At 42.1% G+C, this 10,697-nt stretch overlaps 1 protein-coding gene across 1 annotated transcript in view; it reads left to right on the forward strand.

The window, feature by feature from the left end:
- Positions 1–1,239: 1,239 nt before the first annotated feature.
- The window catches only part of LOC109865036 (SPARC), a 19,537-nt gene continuing 10,079 nt past the window's right edge, over positions 1,240–10,697 (forward strand). The window contains exon 1 of the mRNA XM_031797798.1: positions 1,240–1,388. The gene's annotated coding sequence lies outside the window, so the exon portion shown is untranslated. The remainder of the gene's footprint in view (positions 1,389–10,697) is intronic.

Genomic DNA, 10,697 nt, shown 5'->3' on the forward strand with positions numbered 1-10,697 from the left:
GAGACTCAGTTCAACTCTGTATAATTACACCTCCTCCTTCTTCGTGCATTGGGCCTGGGGTTTAAGAATCTGTTCCGGCCAGAATGGAAAATGCCACGTTGCATTGCAGCTATTTTCCCCTTGTCTGATCCAGATGTTGTTCTCCGTCCACACGGGTCTTGACTGGGAAACAGACATTAGTAATCCACCATAGAGAGGCACCATCCGATATATATATGTATCTCAACCCAGTGTTTCTCAACTCCAGTCCTCCAGTACCCCCAACAGTACACGTTTCTATTGCAACCCCGGACACACCTGATTCAACTTGTCAACTAATCATCAAGCCCTCAATGAGTTCAATCAGGTGAGTTTGTCCAGGGCTACAACAAAAATGTGGGCTGTTGAGGGTACTGGAGGACTGGAGATGGGAAACACTCCTGTAACCCACTTCACAAAAATGTGATTTGAGATGGATTATTTCTGTCTGATGGTTCAACGTTGCACCAGTCACTGACTCCCCCCAATGATAGAGAAATTGTTGCAGCAGGCCAATAAGATGACTGATCTCCACGTTGCCTCTCAATTTGTTCCCTTGATGTTTATGAGAAATATTTGAAACAATGTTTTAAACTTATAGAAACAATAGTATGAATCAATATTTCATCTCATCTGACATTGAAATTGAGAGTGAAACACATGATCATTTGACAATGGGTGTTCTCTGTATTCCAGCAACTTAGTTACAGTAGTTACAGCATATCGTTAGTCCCGTGGAGTCACTGTCAAATGGCATCTAGTGGTTGTGTATATCATACCGAGGATGGAAACCTGTCACTGTCAAATGTCATCTAGTGGTTGTGTATATCATACCGAGGATGGAAACCTGTAGGCCTAATTAGTTAGGTTTGAACCACGATGACATGACCCTGGTCAGGACGGTTACATCACAGTAATAACAGTCATTAGATCCTCCCCTTAGTTTCCCAGACACTTCGTCAGACAACATAGAAGCTGAACAGGAGTGGTTTCATGTTTTTCAAAACGTTATCACTGTCAAGTAAAATGCATACACAGTTAAATATCTGCTGTCTACTGTAAAATAGAAACATTGGAATAATCACTTCTGAAAATGCATATCCTCCCAGTCTCTAAATAATGTCAACAACAACAAAAATGAAGTAAAAAGCACACCTCAGAGTGCCTTCTGTCTAGAAGGCAGCATAGAGTTAAATTTAGGAGCGTCTGTCAGACCCTCCCACCCCCTGAGGGGGGAGGGGATCAGGGGGGCTGCTTGGGCCAGCCCACTGTAAATGTCTTCTGTGTGAACTTGTGTAGCAGTTAGATTGACCCAGGAGCCTGCACAGCTGACTTCTCTTCTGTCTTTTCTGCTTGTTGGTGTTCTAAAGGTAAGACTGAGTATCCTCCAGAATGACTTGCTGCGATTTAGCCAGTAAGGACTTCTCAGCTAACGTGGCACTAGAAACATTGTGCAGTGTTTTGAGTTGCTGTGATACTTGAACTATGTCAGGGTTTTCACAGTGTTTATATGCATAACAGTGATTGGAGGCTTTCCTGTGGTTGTAAAAAAGAGCAGATATATTCAAGTTATGCTTGAAAATCATAGTTTATTTCTTGACCGCACCTTGAAAGTTAAAGTATATTGTGTGAGAGAGTAATGACACGACAAAATATATATTATATTTGAAAGGTGCATAGGTTAAAAGGTTTTAGTGCAAAATTTGAAATGAGTAAATATTTATTTTAAACTAGTGTTAATAGAATATTTATTTCAACAGAATATAGAAAAGTTATAGTCAAACAATTGATGTCCTTTTTCATTCATTCTCTTTTGGAACAGCACAATGTTCCAGAAGTATTGTGTGCCACATAGTCACTAGTAGGAGTGGTGGAGGGGGATGGGGCTCGACAAAGCCTGAGAGAGACAGACAGAGAGAGAGAGGGAGAGAGACAGAAAGAGAGAGAGACAGAGAGACAGAGAGACAGGGAGACAGAGAGAGAGAGAGAGAGAGACAGAGAGAGAGAGAGACAGAGAGACAGAGAGACAGAGAGACAGAGAGAGAGAGAGAGAGAGAGAGAGAGACAGAGAGAGAGACAGAGAGACAGAGAGACAGAGAGAGAGACAGAGAGACAGAGAGACAGAGAGACAGAGAAGAGAGAGAGAGAGACAGAGAGACAGAGAGACAGAGAGAGAGAGAGACAGAGAGACAGAGAGACAGAGAGACAGAGATGTTTACTGTTATTTTTTATTTATTTATTCACTTTTGTTTATTTCCTACTTCACTTGCTTTGGCAATGTTAACATATGTTCCCCATGCCAATAAGGCCCTTAAATTGATATTGAAATGGAATTTAATTGAGAGAGAGAGAGAGAGAGAGAGAGAGAGAGAGAGGAGAGAGAGAGAGAGAGAGAGAGACAGAGAGAGAGAGAGAGAGAGAGAGAGAGAGAGAGAGAGAGAGAGAGAGAGAGAGAGAGAGAGAGAGAGAGAGAGAGAGAGAGAAATAGACAAGAGAGAGAGAGAGAGAGAGACAGAGAGAGAGAGAGAGAGAGAAATAGACAGAGAGAGAGAAATAGAGAGAGAGAAATAGAGAAATAGACAGAGAGAGAGAGAGAGAGAACAGAGAGAGAGAGAGAGAGAGAGAGAGAGAGAGAGAGAGAGAGAGAGAGAGAGAGAGAGAGAGAGAGACAGAGAGAGAGAGAGAGAGACAGAGAGAGAGAGAGACAGAGAGAGAGAGAGAGAGACAGAGAGAGAGAGAGAGAGAGAGACAGAGAGAGAGAGAGAGAGAGAGAGCGAGAGCGAGAGAGAGAGAGAGAGAGAGAGAGAGAGAGAGAGAGAAATAGACAGAGAGGAGCTATTTTCAAAACAGATCCCTCCCTCCACTCCCAATTACTTCCATCAAAAGGAATGCATGTTACCATGGCAATCCCCACCAGCTGTTTAGAGGCTTTGTGAGACCTTGCAGATGTCTGTCTGATGGACTCTGAGTTTGACAAACTCTCTGTCCACTGTTCTGCCTGAGAAGAACTGCAACTTTTAATACAAATAAATACTTTTAAAACAAGAAAAGGGACAACCATCTATTCTCAATTGCCATTTTGTACAATGATATAACTCTATTAGGACATATTAGTCAATGTTTTTATATTTTTTCTTCATGTTTTGAAGTTGTCAGCTTTTCAGGAAAAGCCCGTTTCACCCGTTGAGAAATCAAAGCTGGCTTAAAGGATCTATTTTTTTTATCTTCAGTCTAGCAGTGAACTAAATTAAGTATTCAGGTTTGAGTTAAAGACTAAAGAATGGCAAACTGTTTACGCAATGGAAAGTTATTTTTTCTTCACTTATCCTCTTGCCTTTTGGTGAATTTAAATACTTTATTTAACTGTCTAACTTAGTATGAGAGGAGGTCGCATTTCCCTCTTCTAGTTGTTTGGTTCTATGTGCTGAAGGGTAGCTACTGTTGTGCAGAGTTTAAAGTTTAAACCAATTCAAGAAAGAGAGAAAGGACTGTGGACATTTTGAATTGGCTGCATGGCAACCCTAAGAAAGCTCTAATCCTCGACAGGAAGGAAGTTATTGTCCTCATGCCATCTCTTCACCAACAGTCTGACGTGGACATGGCGAAAATCTAAACTCGAGTCAGCATTATAAAAAAATACGATGGAATTAACCATAGAGTCCTTAGCTAGACCAGGAACGCCGGATCTCACTCCTTCACTTCTTTAACCACTGAGCAAATGTACAGAATCACAAGGGGATGGAAACACAGGGGGGATGGGTGTGAGAGAGAGGGAGAGAGAGAGACTCAGAGGAGGAGAGAGGTTTAGATTTACAGGAAGCAGGAACGTATTGTCTAGCGACACTCCTCTGGCTCCGTGCCAGTACAGCTAGAGCGATGAGGGTCTGTAGGCCTGTATCCAGTGTTGCAGACTGACTAGCCCACTGTAGATGACAAAAGAGCTTCTGTGTTACGTAGTAAATGACTGACATACTCTATATAGCCACATCAGGCCAGACTTCAGAGGGAAATGTGTTTATTAAAGAAACAAAGCAAACTCCAAACTCAGTACAAACTCAAACACCTGATTGGCACAGATTTTCTATTAGTTACAGCTTTCTGGATTTTATTTTTATGTGAGACAGGCGTGTGTTTGAAGTTTGGGACCAGTAGACAAACTGAGAGGATTTTAAGTTCAGAGAGAATGACAAAAAAAGGGTTTAACACATATTTAAGTTATAGGACTCAGGAACTCCATTCAGATTTGTATCTTAGGCACATGTTTCAACCCACTGCTTTAAGGTTAACCCTCTGAGACAGAGACCAAGAAAGAGAGAGGTGATGGTGGGATAGGGATGATTTAAACGGCTCAGGTGACTAAGTCTTAACTTGGGTTACATGGACTCCATATATCAGTCCTTGACTTTTCTCCCGTTCTCTCTTGTGTAGCTTAGAGGTCCCATGTGTTATGAATGGCCCGTGTGTTATGAATGGCCCGTGTGTTATGAATGGCCCGTGTGTTATGAATGGCCCACGTGTTATGAATGGCCCACGTGTTATGAATGGCCCGTGTGTTATGAATGGCCCACGTGTTATGAATGGCCCATGTGTTATGAATGGCCCACGTGTTATGAATGGCCCATGTGTTATGAATGGCCCATGTGTTATGAATGGCCCATGTGTTATGAATGGCCCATGTGTTATGAATGGCCCGTGTGTTATGAATGGCCCGTGTGTTATGAATGGCCCACGTGTTATGAATGGCCCATGTGTTATGAATGGCCCGTGTGTTGTGAATGGCCCGTGTGTTATGAATGGCCCATGTGTTATGAATGACCCATGTGTTATGAATGGCCCATGTGTTATGAATGGCCCGTGTGTTATGAATGGCCCACATGTTATGAATGGCCCGTGTGTTATGAATGGCCCACGTGTTATGAATGGCCCATGTGTTATGAATGGCCCACGTGTTATGAATGGCCCATGTGTTATGAATGGCCCATGTGTTATGAATGGCCCATGTGTTATGAATGGCCCGTGTGTTATGAATGGCCCGCGTGTTATGAATGGCCCATGTGTTATGAATGGCCCATGTGTTATGAATGGCCCATGTGTTATGAATGGCCCATGTGTTATGAATGGCCCACGTGTGTCAATATAAAAACTCCTGAGACTTTTTCTCAGATGGAGCACTTTGATTTGTTGTGAAAAGGTGTCATTTAAAGCATGGTAAAATATGCTTGCTATTCCAATTGCTTGCTATTCAAAGAACGATAACATCAAGATTGGGATATACATTGTGAACATACCTATTCCTGAAGGTTCTGGAATAGGTTCTAAACATTTGACATGTTGTGAGATTTGCAGTAAAGGTTCAGGAATGGAATGGACAGGTGTGTCCTGTGACAGATACCACCTGTTTCCTTTACGGCATCATGTATCTCATTGGACCTAGTTGTCCAGAGAATGTTTTTTTTTTCTTTTTTTACAAATATTTTATTTCTAAAAAAGTGCATGAGTTCAAATAATGCATTGAGTCTTTGAGAGGGACTTTACCAGTGTTTTTCAGAATGTACATTTAATGCAGGTAAATGTTTGTCTATTTACCATGCCGAGGTCCTCCTCTGACCGACATGCACAGAGACTGAACCACTAGTCCCCCTATAGCCACCAGGCTTCTTTTCCAAGACATTTAACCACCGGTTATATCACCCTGGATAAGCAGAAAGAATTCCCTAATCCTGCAGCCTTTAAAGCCTCTTTGAAAACCATTTAGATCTGCCTGGGCTGTTTTCCCTCATAGTCGAGTTTACACCCCAACCCAACAAACATCCAAATGAAATACCTGCTGAAAAAGGGCCTCTTTATATCACAGTTTCCTCTACCTCTACCCTGTTTGATTTTGAGCACTTCTTTCCAAATAAAATAATTTGTTTTGCTGTTACGTCAGTCATCCTCCCAATGAACTGATTGACTTACACATAATTTAAGAAAACAAGACTAAGTACGAATATGTTAAAATATCATTAAATAGGAAGTTTGGGAACGCAGTAGCCCTCCAAGCTAAATATGGACATTTCTTGGAGATGATACCAGTATCTTTGTTTTCACATCTCTAGCTTCCTCTCAGACACTACCTAGCTATATGTTTGTTAGAGGTGGTAGTCCAAGTTCTCAGTGAATAAACACCTTTTTTTTATTTTTCAAAGCAGAGAGAACTTTCCTTGTGCATAGTATTTTGGGACGTCATCATGCCCAACTGCTGCCAGCTAGTCACTGGTTTTTTCCACATCCAGAGTTCCAGACGCAGCAGAGGAACACATAGCAGGGCTCATCTCTAGACCAGGGCCTTGATCCCTTCTCCTACTGGGTAGTTTTCCTCCCTGGCCAATCAAAACAATGTGAATGGGGATTGAACAGACTAAACAGGCTTGGCATGATTGGTTGTGGTGACATCTTAGGCCATTGTAATTGGCTGCTTACATTGTCACTCAACTTTTGCAGGAACATGACCCAAACTGCATATGGTCCTCATCAGCAGTGGTCTGTTGACAGCTGATAAAACTATGGATTTGCACAACCAAAGAAATTCTTCACAAACTGTCAGAAACCGTCTCAGGGAAGCTCATTGTCCTCACCAGGGTCTTGACTTGACTGCAGTTCAGGGTAGTAATTGACTTCAGTGGATAAATGCGCACCTTCGATGGCCCCTGGCACGCTGGAGAAGTGTGATCTTCATGGATGAATCCTGGTTTCAACTGTACCGGGGAGAAGCGGTTTGCGTGTGGACGAGCGGTTTGCTGATGTCAACGTTGTGAATAGTGCCCCATGATGGCAGTGGGGTTATGGTATGGGCAGACAGGCATAAGCTACAGACAACGAACACAATTGCATTTTATCGATGGCAATTTGAATGCACAGAGATACCATAACGAGATCCTGAGGTCCATTGTCGTGCCATTCATCCACCGCCATCACGTCATGTTTCAGCATGATAATGCACAGCTCATGTCGGAAGGATCTGTACACAATTCCTGGAAGCTGAAAATGTCCCAGTTTTTCCATGGCATGTATACTTACCAGACATATCACCCATTGACCATGTTTGGGATGCTCTGGATCAATGTGTTTGACAGCGTGTTCCAGTTCCCACCAATATCCAGTAACTTCGCACAGCCTTTGAACAGGAGTGGGTCAACATTCCACAGGCCACAATCAACAGCCTGATTAACTCTATGCAAAGGAGATGTGTGGTGCTCCATGAGTCAAATGGTGGTCACACCAGATACTGACGGGTTTTCTGATCCACGCCCTGACCTTTTTTTTGGGGGGGGGGGGGGGTATCTGTGACATGAGTATCTGTCAGGGGTGAAAGTTAGGCGGTACAGTCCGGTACATCATCCGAGCAAAAGACATCGTGGCGGAACACCGTACCGGTAAAACATGAGCCCATTGCAATAATTCAAACAAAATGTCCAGAAAACTGTAGGCCATCATACCACTATTTATCATTACTAAACTCAGCAAAAAAATAAATCTTCCCTTTTTCAGGTCCCTGTCTTTCAAATATAATTCGTAAAAATCAAAATAACTTCACAGATCTTCATTGTAAAGGGTTTAAACACTGTTTCCCATGCTTGTTCAATGAACCAAAAACAATTAATGAACATGAACCTGAGGAACGGTCGTTTTAAGACACTAACAGCTTACAGACGGTAGGCAATTAAGGTCACAGTTATGAAAACTTAGGACACTAAAGAGGCCTTTCGACTGACTCTGAAAAACACCAAAAGAAAGATGCCCAGGGTCCCTGCTCATCTGCGTGAACGTGCCTTAGGCATGCTGCAAGGATGCATGAGGACTGCAGATGTGGCCAGGGCAATAAATTGCAATGTCCGTACTGTGAGATGCCTAAGACAGCGCTACAGGGAGACAGGACGGACAGCTGACCTCGCAGTGGGGAAACCTATTGTTAGCTTAATATTTTGAAATAAATAAATAAAAAGTATCCAGATAATATAGAGCATAGTAATATAATATAATCTATAACAATATTTAACTCTTAAAATGCCCGCGAAAGACGTGACTCTGATGCGTATGGGTATACATCGATTCATGTCTATGACAATCTGAAGCTGAGCTGCGGCCTGTCTATTATTTCATTATTGGCTAATAGGAACCGTTTAGTTTCAAACCTATCGCCGACACTTGCTGTATCCTAGTTTAGTGAGGATAGGAGGGTGAACAGGGCTGTTCTGACACCCAGACATTTTTTGGGGTCCACGTGCTTGCAGAGAGAGAGAGAGAGAGAGAGAGAGAGAGAAAGGGAAAGAGAGAGAGAGAGAGAGAAAGGGAAAGAGAGAGAGAGAGAGAGAGAGAGATAGAGAGAGAGAAAGGGAGAGAGAGAGAGAGAGTGGAGTGCACCTGTGAGACAAAGGGCCCTTGTTTTGAAGCACAGATCAAACTCTTCACAGGGCTCAGTCAGAAAGAGAGGGAAGAGAGAGAGGGGAGACAGGGGTTTTGCTCTACAGGACAAAGATCCCTTATAAGTCCCTTATATTCCTTCCTTTATCCACTATCTAGTGGCTCACTGTCTGGCTGGCCTCCTTCCATTGTAAATGTCCCTTTGATGCGTGTGTGTGTGTGAGTGTGAGTGTGTGTGTGTGTGTGTGTGTGTGTGTGTGTGTGTGTGTGTGTGTGTGTGTGTGTGTGTGTGTGTGTGTGTGCGTGTGTGCGTGTGTGTGTGTGTGTGTGTGTGTGTGTGTGTGTGTGTGTGTGTGTGTGTGTGTGTGTGTGTGTGTGTGTGTGTGTGTGTGTGTGTGTGTGTGTGTGTGTGTGTGTTGGGGTCAATTAGAAATCTTGTTGTTTGTGAAAGAAAAGCAATTTTTTTTGTCCATTAAAATAACATCAAATTGATCAGAAATTCAGTGTAGACATTGTTAATGTTGTAAATGACTACAGTAGCTGGAAACTGCAGATGTTTTAATGGAATATCTACATAGGCGTACAGAGGCCCATTATCAGCAACCATCACTCCTGTGTTCCAATGGCACATTGTGTCAGCTAATCCAAGTTTAACATTTTAAAAGGCTAATTGATCATTAGAAAACCCTTTTGCAATTTTGTTAGCACAGCTGAAAACTGTAGCTCTGATTAAAGAAGCAATAAACTGGCCTTCTTTAGACTAGTTGAGTATCTGGAGCATCAGCATTTGTGAATTTGATTACAGGCTAAAAATGTCCAGAAACAAAAACCTTTCTTCTGAATCTCATCAGTGTATTCTTGTTCTGAGAAATGAAGGCTATTCCATGCGAGAAATTGCCAAGAAACTGAAGATCTCGTACAACGCTGTGTACTACTCCCTTCACAGAACAGCGCAAACTGGCTCTAACCAGAATAGAAAGAGGAGTGGGAGGCCCCGGTACACAACTGAGCAAGAGGACAAGTACATTACAGTGTCTAGTTTGAGAAACAGACGCCTCACAAGTCCTCAACTGGTAGCTTCATTAAATAGTACCCACAAAACACCAGTCGCAACGTCAACAGTGAAGAGGCGCCTCCGGGATGCTGGGCTTCTAGGCAGAGTTGCAAAGAAATAGTCATATCTCAGACTGGCCAATAGAAAGAAAAGATTAAGATGGGCCAAAGAACATAGACACTGGACAGAGGAACTCTCCCTACCATAACACCATAGACAGCAGTAAATAAGCCAGCGTGGAGAGGGAACATCCCACTGGGCACAAACTGGTTGAATCAACGTTGTTTCAACGTAATTTGTCAACGCATTATGACTTGTAATCTCGGTGGAAAATAGGGTGACATTTCAACCACAGAATTGTGTCATTCATCATGGCAACCAATTTTCAACATAGACAAACTTATTTATAAAATATGTTTAATTTTTTACCTTTGAAACAACGTCAGATCTTCAACGTTATATCAACTATCCCCCCCCCCAATTTTTTTTTTTTAAATAGACTGGGCAGCACCTCCTAGTGGAGAGCAGATCCATCTACAGCTGATCTTTGGTCTCCCATCCAGAGTTTTAACCAATCCCTGATTAGCTTTGATACATGTCACTGACTACTACCAATGTGTTATGGTGAGAATGATTATTGGGCGATCTCTAAATAATGAAATAGATTCACTGCTGCTATCCAAGTCATTCCAAAAGGGTAGGTTTAACAGAGCAAATGACATGTGACTCATACTTCATCACTCCTGTATCATCAAGGATGATATTTAGGCCTGTGGAGCATTAAGGAAGTCATCACCAGATATTGTTTCAGTTCAACCCAGAGGTTTCAACTAAAAATAGACACTACATACAGAGACCATAGAGCTTCAAGTATAATCTGCCAAGTTGATCATTAATATGTTGGATTCACATCTCCATCTCATCCAAATATAGGACTAAATCAAATCAAACTTGATTTAAAGTGCGTTTTAAAAAGTTTGATGTAGTCCTATTCTTTAACCTAGATTTTTTTTTGGAGCGAGATGGAGATGTGAATCCAACATATCAATTATTAATTTGTAAACTGGATATTGAATTGTATTCGGTTGTCAACGCAACCAAATATCAACAATTAAAGGAGATGTATCTTCTGCTTGGGTAGTTCCATCTGTACCACTGACTTAGTCTGGCTTCAATTCCAGATTGTCTGCAAATGAATCATTAATATGTTGGATTCACATCT

Source organism: Oncorhynchus kisutch, linkage group LG19 (assembly GCF_002021735.2).
Source record: "Oncorhynchus kisutch isolate 150728-3 linkage group LG19, Okis_V2, whole genome shotgun sequence".
Taxonomy (NCBI): Eukaryota; Metazoa; Chordata; class Actinopteri; order Salmoniformes; family Salmonidae; genus Oncorhynchus; species Oncorhynchus kisutch.